The 14,905-nt window shown below is 40.2% G+C and overlaps 1 non-coding gene across 1 annotated transcript; it reads right to left on the bottom strand.

The window, feature by feature from the left end:
* Positions 1-4,336: 4,336 nt before the first annotated feature.
* LOC121035205 (U6 spliceosomal RNA) lies at positions 4,337-4,441 on the bottom strand. Its single transcript, XR_005792793.1, has one exon. It is a non-coding gene; the product is annotated as a U6 spliceosomal RNA (small nuclear RNA).
* Positions 4,442-14,905: the final 10,464 nt, after the last annotated feature.

Raw genomic sequence — 14,905 nt, 5'->3', positions numbered from 1 at the left:
ACTGAAATTGATCTGAAAAGACATAGATAATAGGGCCATGATTTAACAGGTTTCACGGGGGGCATGTGTTCACTCATTCACACAACAAATAAGGCAGAAGTGGAGGTGTTCTTTTCTGCTGCTACAACAGATTGTAAAGGCCTCTGGCCAGCTGCTTTATCTAACTACCATGCTGAACAATCGGTTGGTGCCGGGTAGGGAAAAAGTAGTTGTTACTCTGCTTTTTGTGCAGGCATAGGGATGCTGGTTTGGAAGATTTTTAAAAACATCTCCAGTTGCTTGGAAGCATCATTCACAAGTTAAAATATAGCAAGTAGTTGGGTTTTTCAGACTAGCAAATATACATATATATATATATATATATATATATATATATATATACACACACACACACACAAATACACAAAGATTTATTTATTTAAGTAATCTCTACACCCAACGTGGGGCTCAAACTCACGATGCCAAGGTCAAGAGTAGCACACTTCACCAATTCACCAACTTAGCCAGTCATGTACCGCACAGTAGTAAATATTTAGTTTAATTAAATTTTATTTTATTATTATTATTTTAATTTTAACTAGGCTCCACACCCAACATGGGGCTTGAACTCACAACCCTGAGATCAAGAGTCACATGCTCTGCCAACTGAGCCAACCAGGCACTTCTAGCAAAAAATTTTTTTTTTTGATGAAAAAAAGTTTATTTATGTTGAGAGAGAGAGAGCAAGCAAGGGAGGGGTAGAGAGAGAGGGAGAGAGAAAATCCCAAGTAGGCCCCACACCCAGCGCAAAGCCTGACACACCCAACACAAAGCTCGATCTCAAGAACTGTGAGATCATAACCTGAGCTGAAATCAAGATTTGGATGCTTAACTGACTGAACAACCTAGGCTCAGTCCCCCCTAGAGCCCCCTAGAGGGCCCCTAGAGGGGGCTCTAGCAAATATTTTAAACATTAGTAATAGTCAGTGTTAGCTAGGATGTGAGAAAATGGACACTCTCACAAGCAAAGTGTAAATTAGTAGAATCTTTGTAGGATGACGTAGCCATAACCGTTCCACTCCACCTCAAATTTCACAACAGAATCAGGCTATAGATGGGAAGAGGGATATCCCTTGATGCTGAAAGTCCATTTTATTATAGTTCTTAACATATTTAAAGCATTTGATAATTTTATATGCAATCCGATATAATTTAATAATATGTATATAATCATATATCCATTTGACAGATAAAGAAACCAAGGTTCAGATTTATCCCTCTGATTTGTTCAGAGTCTCACTGTTAACAAGTGGTGGAGGCAGGATTAAGACCCTTAAACTCCAGGTGGTACCCTTTTCCTAAACAACAAGATGGGCAGAATACAAAGGAAGGACCTCTTTGCTACAATGGACCAACAATAGTTTCTGGAATAAATAAATGTTTTAAAAAAGAAACATTTGGGTAGGCATACCATATGCCAAACGATCACTCAGGGAGTTGAGAAATGGTTTTGATGTCCCCTGTGGATTGTAAAAATGTGTTTGGTTGCAAGTAACAGAAACTCTACTCAAACTGCAGGAGAGTCCCAGACAGAGTCATCAGGGATGGTTTCTATCTCTTGGTTCTGTTTTCCTCAGTGTTGACTATATTCTTAGATAGGCTTCCCCCATGGGACGGCAAACTGATTCCAGCATCTCCAACCTTACATTGTTCTAGTATAATAACCCCTGCATTTGAAAGCCTTTTCCCCAATACCTCCAGTTTTGGCCAAAACTAGATTATGTATCCAATCCTAGAGTCAAATGGCTGGGTCAGCTCCAGGCCAAACCATGTGAACTAAAATTAAGAGTAAAATCAGAATTCTGTTACCAAAAGCACAGCTACTGTGAAGATCAAAATAATACTTGGAATACCCTGTAAGGTAATGTGGAAAAGTTAGAAGTTTTGATGAAAAAAAAAAAAGTTTTGATGGAAAAAGGACATAAGGCATTTGTGATTTCCACATTGAAAACTTCTTCAAATTCTGGGGCTCCTATGTGGCTCGTTTGGTTAAGTGTCTGACTTCGGCTCAGGTCATGATCTCACAGTTTGTGAATTTGAGCCCTGCATTGGTCTCTGTGCTGACAGCTCAGAGCCTGGAGCCTGCTTTGGATTCTGTGTCTCCCTTGTTCTCTGCCCCTCCCCCACTCCTGCTCTGTCTCTGTCTCTCTCTCTCTGTATCTCAAAAATAAATAAATATTTTTAAAAAAAATTTTTAAAGACTTCTTCAAATTCTCTTTTATGGAAGGAGAGAAGGCTTCCCAGGAGCAAGACAGCTCCTTTATTCCCCACAAATCTGATTGTACTAGGAAGGCAATGCCCTCTGCTCACCGTGACAAGGGAGAGGTGCCTGTCTACTGCCTGGCCAGATGCCTACTGCCTCACTGTACTCTGAGGAGAGCTTCTGAGGGGGGAAATGGTTTCCATCCTTAAGGCTATTTTACTGGCAGCTGGAATTAGCAGGAAAAATACAGAAGATATGAGTTCATTAGTATGTCTAGAGCTAGAAATCTGGAACCAGTGGGATATGAAAGAGCAAAGGTGTGTATATGTAAACATTTATGTATAACTATAACAAAAGGAGAATGGATTAGAAGAAAGGAAGTGAAGGCAAAAGAGAGAAGAAAAAAGAGACAGTTTGGTTTTCTAAGTAGGTTTTGTATTCTCATTGTCTTTCTTCCCTTCTTCCTCCTTTTCTTTTTAATTTTTTTTTTAACGTTTATTTATTTTTGAGACAGAGAGAGACAGAGCATGAACGGGGGAGGGGCAGAGAGAGAGGGAGACACAGAATCGGAAACAGGCTCCAGGCTCTGAGCCATCAGCCCAGAGCCCGACGCGGGGCTCGAACTCACGGACCGCGAGATCATGACGCGGGCTGAAGTCGGACGCTTAACCAACTGAGCCACCCAGGCGCCCCATCCTCCTTTTCTTAGTTAGCATATTGACTAGACAGAGACAGAAGTATCAGTGGCTCAATCAAGGTGAAAATTTCTTTCTTTCACAGGTAAAAGTCTGAGTTGATAAACCATGAAAACTGGTCAGGTGAGAGGCTCTGCTCCCCAAGGTCCTCCTCAGACTCAGTTCTGTCCATCTTTTTACCCTACCCATGGTATTAGCATTCTCATCCACAAGGTCAAAATTGACTCACCATTACTACATCTCAAAGAGAGGAAGAGAAGTGTTAGCAGCTTCCTATTAAATGTGTGACCTGAGAGTTGCCAAGATCATTTCAGCTGGCTTCCCTTTTGGCTAGAAGGTAGTCACGTTGTCCTACCCAGCTACAAAAGAAGTTAAAAACGTAGTAGAGTTGGGGCACTTGGCTGGCTCAGACAATGGAGCATGCAACTCTTGATCTCAAGGTTGTAAGTTCAAGCACCATGTTGGGTGTAGAGATTACTTAAAAATAAGATTTTTTTTTAAAAATATGGTATAGCTGACAGCCAAGCACCCAACTAAGCTTAGGGGAATCCATTACCAACTGAAAGATGGGCATATTGGGGAACAATCACTGTCCTTTACCCTTCCAATCAAAGCCAGTTTCTACCCATTGTTCCCCCTTGAAACTCTTCACATCCTTCAAGAATTAGCTTATGTGACCTCTTTTAAGAAGCCTTACCAGGGGCACCTGGGTGGCTCAGTCAGTTAAGTGTCCAACTCTTTATCTCAGCTCAGGTCTTTTTTTTTTTTTTTTAATGTTTTTATTTATTTTTGAGACAGAGAAAGACAGCATGAGCACGGGAGAAGCATAGAGAGGGAGACACAGAATCCGAAGCAGGCTCCAGGCTCTGAGCTGTCAGCACAGAGCCCAACGTGGGGCTCGACCTCACAGACTGTGAGATCATGACCCGAACTGAAGTCAGACGCTTAACTGACTGAGCCACCCAGGCGCCCCTCAGCTCAGGTCTTGATCTCAGGGTCATGAGTTCAAGCCCCATGTTGGGCTCTGAGCTGAATGGGGAGCCTACTTAATAAAATAAAAAATATGCCATTCCAGATCCTCTTGTTCCACTGAGTTCCCATAATTCCTTAGACTCTATGGTATTTTAGTTAGATGGGTTCTCCTACTAGTCTATGAGTTCCTTGAGGGCAAGGATGAGGTCCAAGTCAGATCTCTTCCAACCACCACACCTACCACACAATAGGGCCTAAAAAATGATTACTAAATTACTGAAACTTCTTCTCTTTTATGGACCTTTTGCGAGTAAGCTGGAAATCTTAGCATGTTGAAAAATTAGAAACCCCTAAATTCTTCAGTGTCTACTTCCTAAAAGCAAGGATTTTCTTCCACATAACCACATTTTTTTTCTTCTTTATTGTTTTAAATATGGAACACCACAAGTTTGTGTGTCATCCTTGCGCAGGAGCTGTGTTAATCTTCTCTGTATCCTTCCCCTTTTAGTATAGGTGCTGCAGAAGCGAGCACTACATAACCACATTTTTAAATTATAATTTGACAGAGATCTCCTTAAATGCCTAGAGGAAAGGAAAGAAGTGAGGGAGGAAAAACAAAAAAAAGGAGTAGATTAGAAAAAGAATCTCCAGGTCTTTGGAGTAACCTGTGTTTGGATCACTCCTTCCTTCAGGCTTAGCCAGGTTGTTTACAACTCTGCCTTAACTTCCACTTCCTGCTTCCCTGAGCCTAAAGATCAGCCAAACGTGAAAGCTTATGGTCATCTCAGTTCTCTTAGCATGTGTTCTTCTTTCCCCATGCATGTGGCTTTCTAGATTCCCCAGTATACCCAGGAACCTTTCAAAGCCCTTGTCTTATCTCCTACTAAACTCTCACTCCCTGGACTTTGTTCCCATGCTTTTGGTGTGTCTATTGTTCACCCAGCTGTTATTTTCTGCCCAGGCAGCAACAGCTTGTTCACTTGCCTTTCAATGCTTTTAGGAAAAGTCCTCTGTTGTGCCATCATAGAATTCCAAATTAGGTAAAACAAAGGGAAGCCCATTGCATCAGTCCTTCAGGAAAACCCCGGAGAGCTCAAAAAGACAAATTCTATCCCTTTGGAACAAGGTCCACTCTGCTTCTGAAAGAAGCAGCTACCCACACAAAGATGGCAGGAACATGGGCTGCCATCTTTTTGAAAAATAATTTTTTTTAATGTTTATTTATTTTTGAAAGAGAGAGAGAGAGAGAGAGAGAGAGAGAGAGCAGGGGAAGAGCAGAGAGAGAAGGAGACACACAGAATCCAAAGCAGGCTCCAGAATCTGAGCTGTCAGCACAGAGCCTGATGCAGGACTCAAACTCAGAAACCATGAGATCATGACCTGAGCTGAAGTCGGACACTCAACTGACTGAGCCACCCAGGAGCCCCATGGGCTGCCATCTTTAAGACTGCTGCTACACCTAGGGGCACCTGGGTGGCTCACTCAGTTAAGCATCAATCTCCTGATTTCGGCTCAGGTCATGATCTCATGGTTTGTGAGTTCGAGCCCTGCATCAGGCTCTGAGCTGACAGCTCGGAGCCTGCTTGTGATTCTCTTTCTTTCCCTCTCTCTCTTCCCATCCTCTGCTCGACTCTGTCTCTGTTTCAAAATAAATAAATAAACTTAAAAAAAAAAAAAAGACTGCCACTACATCAGTGAGTAGGGTGGAGCTAGGGTAAGTTAAAATACCACAAAGATCTCCTACTAAGTTTCAGTGGACTTTCTCTTGGCTAAACATTAACTCGGTTGCTGCAAACTTTTGACTATCTCCCAAAGTTCTGGTAAGGCTGAAACAGTTGTGGTCAAGTTTTTTCAGTGTTTCTGAGGAGGAATGGATCCCCTTCTCTGCTATTTTCCCTGATGCCACTCTTATCTTCTATGCCTTTTTCTTGTACTTAATCTTTACATTTTTGTGCTATTCTTCAGGTAAATTCCTTAGAACCATCTTCTAATTCATTAATTCTCTCTTTGACTGTGTCCATTTATAATAGTGTATCTTGTAGATAAGGGCACCTGGGTGTCTCAGTTGGTTAAGCCTCTGACTTTGGCTCAGGTCATGATCTGCAGTTCGTAGGTTCAAGCCCTGTGTTGGGCTCTGTGCTGACAGCTCAAAGCCTGGAGCCTGCTTCAGATTCTGTGTCTCCCTCTATCCCTGCCCCTTCCCAGTGCACACTCATCTCTTCCTCTCTCAAAAATAAATAAACTTTAAAAAATGTTTTTAAAGATAGTGTATCTTGGGGCACCTGGGTGGCTCAGTTGGTTGGGCGTCCGACTTTGGCTCAGGTCATGATCTCACACTCCGTGAGTTTGAGCCCTGCATCGGGCTCTGTGCTGACAGCTCAGAGCCTGGAGCCTGCTTTGGATTCTGTGTCTCCCTCTCTCTCTGTCCCTACCCTGCTCATGCTCTGTCTCTCTCTGTCTCAAAGATAAATAAAAACATTTTAAAAAATTAAAGAAAAAAAAGATGGTGTATCTTGTTTACTGAGATTTTTCCACCCCGGTAGTATAACAGATAGAAACTTAGCATGTCTAATTCCATATTGCTTCTATTTCCTTTGCTGTTATGATCTATAGTTTAGAAACTTCTGCTTAGCCCTGCACATAGACGTGTTACAGCTAAAGTTTCCCAAAACTGTTTTTTACCCAAAACCTACCTCACCCAAGGAGATAAGGAAGTACATACAGAAATGATTATGCTATATTTAAAATTTATAGGAATAATGTGTCCAGATTCCTGTATACAAAGATCAACTGACCAAGGACAAAGAAGTTTACCTCACTTTTCACAGAGTACCTGAGTGGCTCAGTTGATTGAGCTTCTGACTTTGGCTCCGGTCATGATTTCATGGTTAATGGGTTCAAGCCCCACATTGGGCTTGCTGCTGTCAGTGCAGAGCCCACTCCAGATCCTCTGTCGCCCTCTCTCTGCCCCTCCCTTGCTCATGAGTACTCTCTCTCTCAAAAATAAACATTGGAAAAAAAAAAAGAAGTTACATGACTTTTCTCAGAGGTCTACAGACATCAATCACAACTTTTGACTTCAACACCCCCCTCCCCACTTCTCCCTTTTGCTAACATAAAAGAGGCTTGAATTTCATGCTGAGGGGAGATGGTCCTTTGGGACAATAGTCATCATCTTCTCAGTTTGCTGGTTTTCCAAGTAAAGTTGTTTTCCTTACCCTAACATCTTGCTTTTCAACTTACAAGCCTGTCATGCAGCAAGCAAAATGAACTTGGACCCAGTTACAACAGATATACTTTTCCATTTTAGGAAATCTTTCTCCAAATTTCTAATTGACTCATTTATTTTTTTTTAAACTTTCCATTTAAAAAAATTTTTTAAGTTTATTTTTTTAGTAATCTCTCCTCCCCATGTGGACTCCTCCCAATCAAACTCATGATTCTGAGATCAAGAATCACATGTTCTTCTGACTGAGTCATCCAGGTGTCCCTAAACTTTCCATTTTTCATTTTGTTAAGATTTTTTTTTATTTTTAAGTAATTTCTACACCCAGCATGGGGCTTAAATTTACAACCCCAAGATCAAGAGTCACACACTCCACCAACTGAGCCAGCCAGGCACCCCAAATTTTCCATTTTTCAATAATCTTAGATTTATATAAGTTAGGAGGTAATACAGAGGGGTGCCTGGGTGGCTCAGTCAGTTAAGCTTCCAACTCTTGATTTTGGCTCAGGTCATGATCTCATAGTTCATGAGTTCAAGCCCTGCGTTGGGTTCCATGCTGACAGTGCAGAGCCTGTTTGGGATTCTCTCTCTCTCTCCCCCTGACACACTCTCTCTCTCTTTCTCTTTCTCTCTCAAAATAAATAAATAAACTTAAAAAGAAAAAAGATAATATAGAGAATTCCTCTGTATTCTTCACCTAGTTTCCCTTAAGGTTAACATCTCACATAACTATAGTATGTTTATCAAAACTCAGAAACTAACATTGATACAATACTAATAATTTTATTCAGGTTGCCTCATTTCCTTCACTAATGTCCTTTTCATATTCAGAATCCAATCCAAAATACCACATGACATCTAATTGTCAAGTCTCTTTAGTCTCCTCCAATCTGTGACTGTTTCTCAGTCTTTTTTTTTAATTTAACTTTATTTTTTATTTTTTAAAATTTACATCCAAATTAGTTAGTATATAGTGAAGCAATGATTTCAGTAGATTCCTTAATGCCCCTTACCCATTTAGCCCACCCCCCTCCCACAACTCCTCCAGCAACCCTCAGTTTGTTCTTCATATTTATGAGTCTCTTCTGTTTTGTCCCCCTCCTTGTTTTTATATTATTTTTGTTTCCCTTCCCTTATGTTCACCTGTTTTGTCTCTTAAAGTCCTCATATGAGTGAAGTCATATGATTTTTGTCTTTCTCTGACTAATTTCACTTAGCATAATACCCTCCAGTTCCATTCACATAGTTGCAAATGGCAAGGTTTCATTCTTTTTGATTGCTGAGTAATACTCCATGGTACATATATACCACATTTTCTTTATCCATTCATCCATCAATGGACATTTGGGCTCTTTCCCTACTTTGGCTATTGCTGTTAGTGCTGCTTTAAACACGGGGGTGCATGTGTCCCTTCGAAACAGCACACCTGTATCCCTTGGATTAATGCCTAGTAGTGCAATTGCTGGGCCGTAGGGTAGTTCTATTTTTAGCTTTTTGAGAAACCTCCATACTGTTTTCCAGAGTGGCTGCACCAGCGTGCATCCCCACCAACAATGCAAAAGAGATCCTCTTTCTCCGCATCCTCACCAACATCGGTTGTTGCCTGAGTTGTTAATGTTACGTTTCTCAGTCTTTCTTGGTCTTTCATGACCTTGGCACTTTTGGTTTTTTGTTTGTTTTTGTGTTTGTGTATTTTTGTTTTGTTTTGTTTTTTGAGCGAGAGAGAGAGGGCCCAAGTGAGCAAGAGGGAGAGAGAAAGAGAAGCCGGGCTTTTCCCACTGGAGCTAGAGTTCGCCTGATGTGGGACTCAAACTCATGAACCATGAGATCATAACCTGAGCCAAAGTCAGATGTTCAACCGACTGAGACACCCAGGTGACCAACCTTGGCACTTTTGAAGAGTATCGGGCAGATATGTTGTAGAATGCCTAGAATGTCCCTCAATTTAGATTTTTTCTGATGTTTTCTCATTATTAAACTAGAGTTACAGATTTTAGGAAAGATGCCACAGAGGTGAAGTGCCCTTTGTATTACATCACATGGAGGAGTATATAATGTCAATCTGACTTAATATTATTAAAGTTAACCTTGATCATTTAATTTAGGTGGTTACTGCCAGGTTTCTCTACTGTAAAGTTATATTTTTCCTTTTCCATATTCTATGCATCAGAAGTGAGTCACTAAGTCCAGCCTATACTCAAGGAAAGGAAAATTAATCTCCACTTCCTGGAAGGAGGAGTATCAAAGAATGTGTGTTCTTTTTTTTTTTTTTTTTTTAATTTGAGACAGACAGAGAGAGAGAGACAGCAGGAGTGGGGACAGGGGCAGAGGGAGAGAGAGAGAGAATCTTAAGCAAGCTCCACATTGAGCGCTGAGCCTGATACTGGACTTGATCCTGAGATGCTGGGATCATGACCTAAGCAGAAACCAAGAATCAGATGCTCAACTGATTGAGCCACTCAGGTGCCCTAAAAGAACATTCTTTAAAAGATTTCTTTAACATAAGTATGCATTAGATCCTCAAAGGAATAAAGGAAGAATAAGAAATTGTATAAAGTATAAAAAGAATAAAACATTATGAAATGAAAACAGGCAAAAATAAAATAAGAACAGGTATACATAAAAATCAGTCAATGTGAGGACATATGTTAAAACTACCACAGTAACTAGGACACCTGGGTGGCTCAGTCAGTTAAGCGTCAGACTCTTAATCTTGTTCAGGTCATGATCTCACAGTTTCTGAGTTCAAGCCCCACATCTGGCTCTGCCCTGATGGTGTGGAGCCTGCTTGGGATTCTCTCTCTTTCCCTCTGTCCCTTCACCCCACCCCATTAAAAATTTGTTGTTTTACTTTCCTTTATATGGAATGAATTATTCTTCTGATTATGGACTTTTGGGTGAGGGGGCATCTGAGCATCTGACTTTTTTTTTTAATTTTTTTTTAACGTTTATTTATTTTTGAGACAGGGATTGACAGAGTATGAATGGGGGAGGGTCAGAGAGAGAGGGAGACACTGAATCTGAAACAGGCTCCAGGCTCTGAGCTGTCAGCACAGAGCCCGACGCGGGGCTCGAACTCACAAGCTGTGAGATCATGACCTGAGCTGAAGTCGGATGCTTAACCGACTGAGCCACCCAGGCGCCCTGCATCTGACTTTTCTACAATGAGTTCTACTAAAGAGTTTAGGAAATCTACTTATAAACTCATTTTGGAGTGGGAAGTTTTGCTCTTTTGTTTCATTTTGTTTTGTTTTTGTTCTCATTGCTCCCACTCTTCCTTATGTAGAGTTACAGAACTCTAGTCCCAGGCAGGAGAGGGCAGCAGCTTGTTTCAGCTCCTCACCTTAGCTTCCTCACCTTAGTCCCTAGTTTCTAGCACTGAGACTGGCTCCTGTTCACTGCTTTGGAGCACTTCTAATCAAGGTTTGGTCTTTCTGGTGACCAGTCACCATCCAGGAGCCCACCAAGAATCATCTCATTAAAACCAAACACACAGGGGCGCCTGAGTGGCTCAGTCGGTTAAGTGTCCGACTTCAGCTCAGGTCATGATCTCATGGTTCATGGGTTCAAGCCCCGCATCTGGCTCTGTGCTGCCAGCTCAGAGCCTGGAGCCTGCTTCAGATTCGGTATCTCCCTCTCTCTCTCTGCCTGTTCCCTGCTTGTGCGCTCTCTCTCTCTCTCTCTCTCTCTCTCAAAAAATAAATAAACATTAAAAATATTTTAAAAAACACACACTGTGGGGCACTTGGCTGGCTCAGTCAGGAGAGGATATGATTCTCAATCTCAGGGTTATGAGTTCAAGTTCCACAGTTAGGTGTAGAGATTACTTAGAAAGAAAAAAGACACTGCTATCATCTAGGAAATTCCAAAGGATTCACAAACTCTGTTAAGAACTAGAGTCAAAGACCAAATATTAGAAGAAAAGATATTCCTTGTGCTCCTATCACTAGGAAACTACAAAGGTTTCAGGAGGTATGTGCTAGGAAGTAGGGACAGAGACCAAATAAATATATTTTCTATTATGTCATACAATTATTTTGCAATATATATGTATATCAAACCATCATGGTGTACACCCTAAACTTACACAGCGTTTTATGTCAATTATATCTCCATTAAGGTAGAAAAAAATTTTGTTTCTACAATCAGTTGACTTTAAGTAAAGGAGATGATCCTTCATAATGTGGGTAGGCCTCGTGCAACCAGTTAAAAGACTTTAGGAGCAAATCAGGTATTCCTGAGGAAGAAGAAATCCTGCCTCAAGACCACAACACCAGCTCTTGCCTGAGAATTTCCAGCCTGCCCTACCGATTTTACATTTGCCAGCCTCCACAATCAGGTAAGTCAATTCTTTGGAATAAATTTCTCCCTCTTTTTCTTTCTCTGTCTCTATCTCTGTCTCTCTGATACATATGTATATGTATCATTTCTCTGATATGTATATATCAGAAGGATTTATATACATCCTCCTTCTGGTCTTTTTCTCTAGAGAACACTACCTGATAACAGACTAAAATCTAACAATAATGAAATAATTAATAAATTATGGTATATTCTTTGAATTATTTTTCAGCATTTAAAAATCATGTTTTCAAAAGATATATAAATAACACGGGGACATTTTCAAAATATTATGTTAAGTTAAAGCAATAGAAGAAATTAAATCTGCAATTTTATTTAAAAAAAATAAGCACACCCATAGATGGAAGGAATATAGATATACATACATAATCAAGGAAAATCACAAAAACATTTATTGCATTTATTTCTTTTTGCATTTCTTTTTTTCAATGTTTATTTATTTTTGAGAGAGACAGTGCAAGCAGGGGAGGGGAAGAGAGAGGGAGACAGAGGATCTGAAGTGGACTCTGTGCTGATAGCAGAGACCCCCCATGCAGACTCAAACTCATGAACCACAAGATCATAAACTGAGCTGAAGTCAGATACTCAACTGAGTGAGCCTCCCCAGGTGCTCCTCTTGATAATGGTTTTAAAAATATTTTCTGGGCATCTGTTATTGATGTTATCAGAACAAAAATGTTATTCTGTAATTGCCTAATGATAAGAAAATCTTTGTTCCACTTTGTAAGCCGTGTTATCTTTCTATCATTAGTTGATACCCATATGTTTGTTTTTATGCTAATCTTGCCTTGCATTTGAGTCAATAGATATAACTGGTAGAAAGTTCTTCAACAAAATTTGTACATAATATACTTCTACAATTCTTATATTTCGCAATTAGGCATTTACAAAACGCATGAAGGAAATAGAATGACACCATAAGATATATATTTTAATTAGCTATTTTTTCCCATCTTTTTCCAAATAAATTACTTGAGCTTAGAGGGGCGCCTTGCGGCTCTTGATCTCAGGGTCGTGAGTTCAAGTTGGGTATGGAGCCTAATTTTTTAAAAATTACTTGATCTTCTAAGCAGAAAAATTTCATCTCTTCCTTTCATTTTTCATCTTATTGAAGTTACAAATAAAAGTAAGATTGTTTAAGAAACAGGAGGCAGGAGTCAAAAGCCAAGGAAACTGGGTAATTTATAAACTATATAATCAGTTTCTGAATGACTAGAAATTGTATGTTCTTAACACAAAATCTATCAGTGTGCACCAAATTATACATAAAATATAGAAATAGAATTTCTGCTCTCAAAGTAGTTGATGCTCTGGATAAAATAATCTAGGTTCTTAAAAAAGAAAAAAATAAGAGAGTACTAGGAAATGCTAAAATAAATACCACTTGCAACTTCAACTGGACCCAGATATTTAATGCAGCAGAATTGAAAATAATCTGGAGCAAAGGTCCTGGGTTCCAGTCCTCACTCATCCCCTCTGACTATGACTTGACTTTTTTGGCTTTAGTTTTCTGTAAAGGTATGAGTTTAATGAGATGAACTTTCTCTATAGCATCTTCTACCTTTAGTAATCTATGCCTCAGGATCTGAAAAGTACTTCCACAGTGGGTGAAATAATTATCATTCACATGCCTTAGAGACCTCTAACATCTTTGAATCATCAGAGAGCAGTTATTGAGTGCTTACCATCTGTCTCCATTCATGTTCTTATGTCCTCCAGGTCTCTCCTTGCTGTTTTTTTAAATTATGGTTTGTGTGAATTAAAATACCAAATCCTTTCTCCTCACAGAAATGTTTTCCTCCCAAGCCCTTTGCTAGCAAGGATACTTAATTAGCTCCAACACATTAAGGGTAGAGTCATACAGGGAATTGTGGCAACATCTGCTTTGTTTTCTCCAAGAAATCTATGCAAATAAACAGGAGGATTTCCTGTTACTAAGCATGTATAACATAACTCAATTTGTCCAAAGTATTTTATGCTACTTTGTTGTTATTTATTCTTCCTGGAAACACCAAGCCAGGTATAAGGTGATCAGGTCCTGGGTCCTCTGCCTATTGAAGGGCCTCCTTCTGCATGTCACACTGTGAAGGAATGGTTACAAGGACTGACTTGGAGGGGTGGGAGTGAAGAAGACTGGAACTGTTGGGGGTTTTATTTAAAGCTATAAAATAGTTTGAAATTATCTTTAAAAAGAGCAGTATGTGGGGCACCTGGGTGGCTCAGTTGGTTAAGTGTCCACTCCTGGTTTCAGCTCAGCTCATGATCTCATGGTTTCGTGTGTTCAAGCCTTACGTCAGGCTATGTGCTGACAGCACAGAGCCTGCTTGGGATTCTCTCTCTCCCTCTCTCTCTGCCCTCCACCCTTCTGCTCACTCTGTCTCTGTCTCTCTCAAAAATAAACTCGGGGCACCTGGGTGGTTCAGTAGGTTAAGCATCTGACTTCGGCTCAGGTCATGATCTCATGGTTCGTGAGTTCAAGCCCCGTGTCGGGCTCTGTGCTGACAGCTCGGAGCCTGGAGCCTGCTTCGGATTCTGTGTCTCCCTCTCTCTCTCTGCCCCTCCCCCGCTCATGCTCTGTCTCTCTCTGTCTCTCAAAAATAAATAAATGTATTAAAATTTTTTTAAAAAAACTTTAAAAAAAAGCAATATGTAAGGTTATATAGATACAGGTACAAAACATACTGAGAAAAAGCTAGATCATACATCAAGATGTAACTTTTGGGTTTCGTGTCTTCCTTTTCTTTCCTTGCTTTCCAACTTTCTACTTTGAGCACATATTACTTTTTAATTTGAAAAAAAAAAGTTATTTTAGGGGCAACTGGGTGGTTAAGTGTCCAACTCTTGGTTTTGGCTGAGGTCATGATCTCACGGTTTGGGGGATGGAACTCCTCATCAGGCTCAGCTCTGACAGCATGGAGCCTGCTTGGGATTCTCTCCCTACCTCTCTCCCTGCCCCTCTCCCATTTCTCTCAAAAATAAATAAAAAACTTAAAAAAAAGAAAAAAGTTATTTTAATAAGTAAATGGATTTCTCAAGGTTCTGGATGCAAATTGTTGCTACATTAGTCTCATCACACAGTCTCTTCCCTACACCTATTGTTAAACCTACTGTGAACATACTTAGAGAACTTGTAAAACATATATTTGACTTACCTTTTGTCAGTCATTCAACATGTAGGGAATGTATAAAATATGCTAGGTGCCTTCCCTAACACTAGGGATTTGGAGATAATTAAGGGTATCCTCTGCCATCAAGTAGCTCTCAAGCTAATAGAATAGATATGAAAACAGATCATTATCAGCCTGGCTGGCTCAGTTGGGAGAGCCTGTGACTCTTGATCTCAGGGGCATGAGTTCGAGCCCTACGTTCGCTACAGAGATTACTTTAAAAAAAAAAGTATTAAAAAAA

This window comes from Herpailurus yagouaroundi, unplaced genomic scaffold, assembly GCF_014898765.1.
Source record: "Herpailurus yagouaroundi ecotype Mexico unplaced genomic scaffold, PumYag 160, whole genome shotgun sequence".
NCBI lineage: Eukaryota > Metazoa > Chordata > Mammalia > Carnivora > Felidae > Herpailurus > Herpailurus yagouaroundi.
This window is presented reverse-complemented; position numbering and strand designations above follow the sequence as displayed.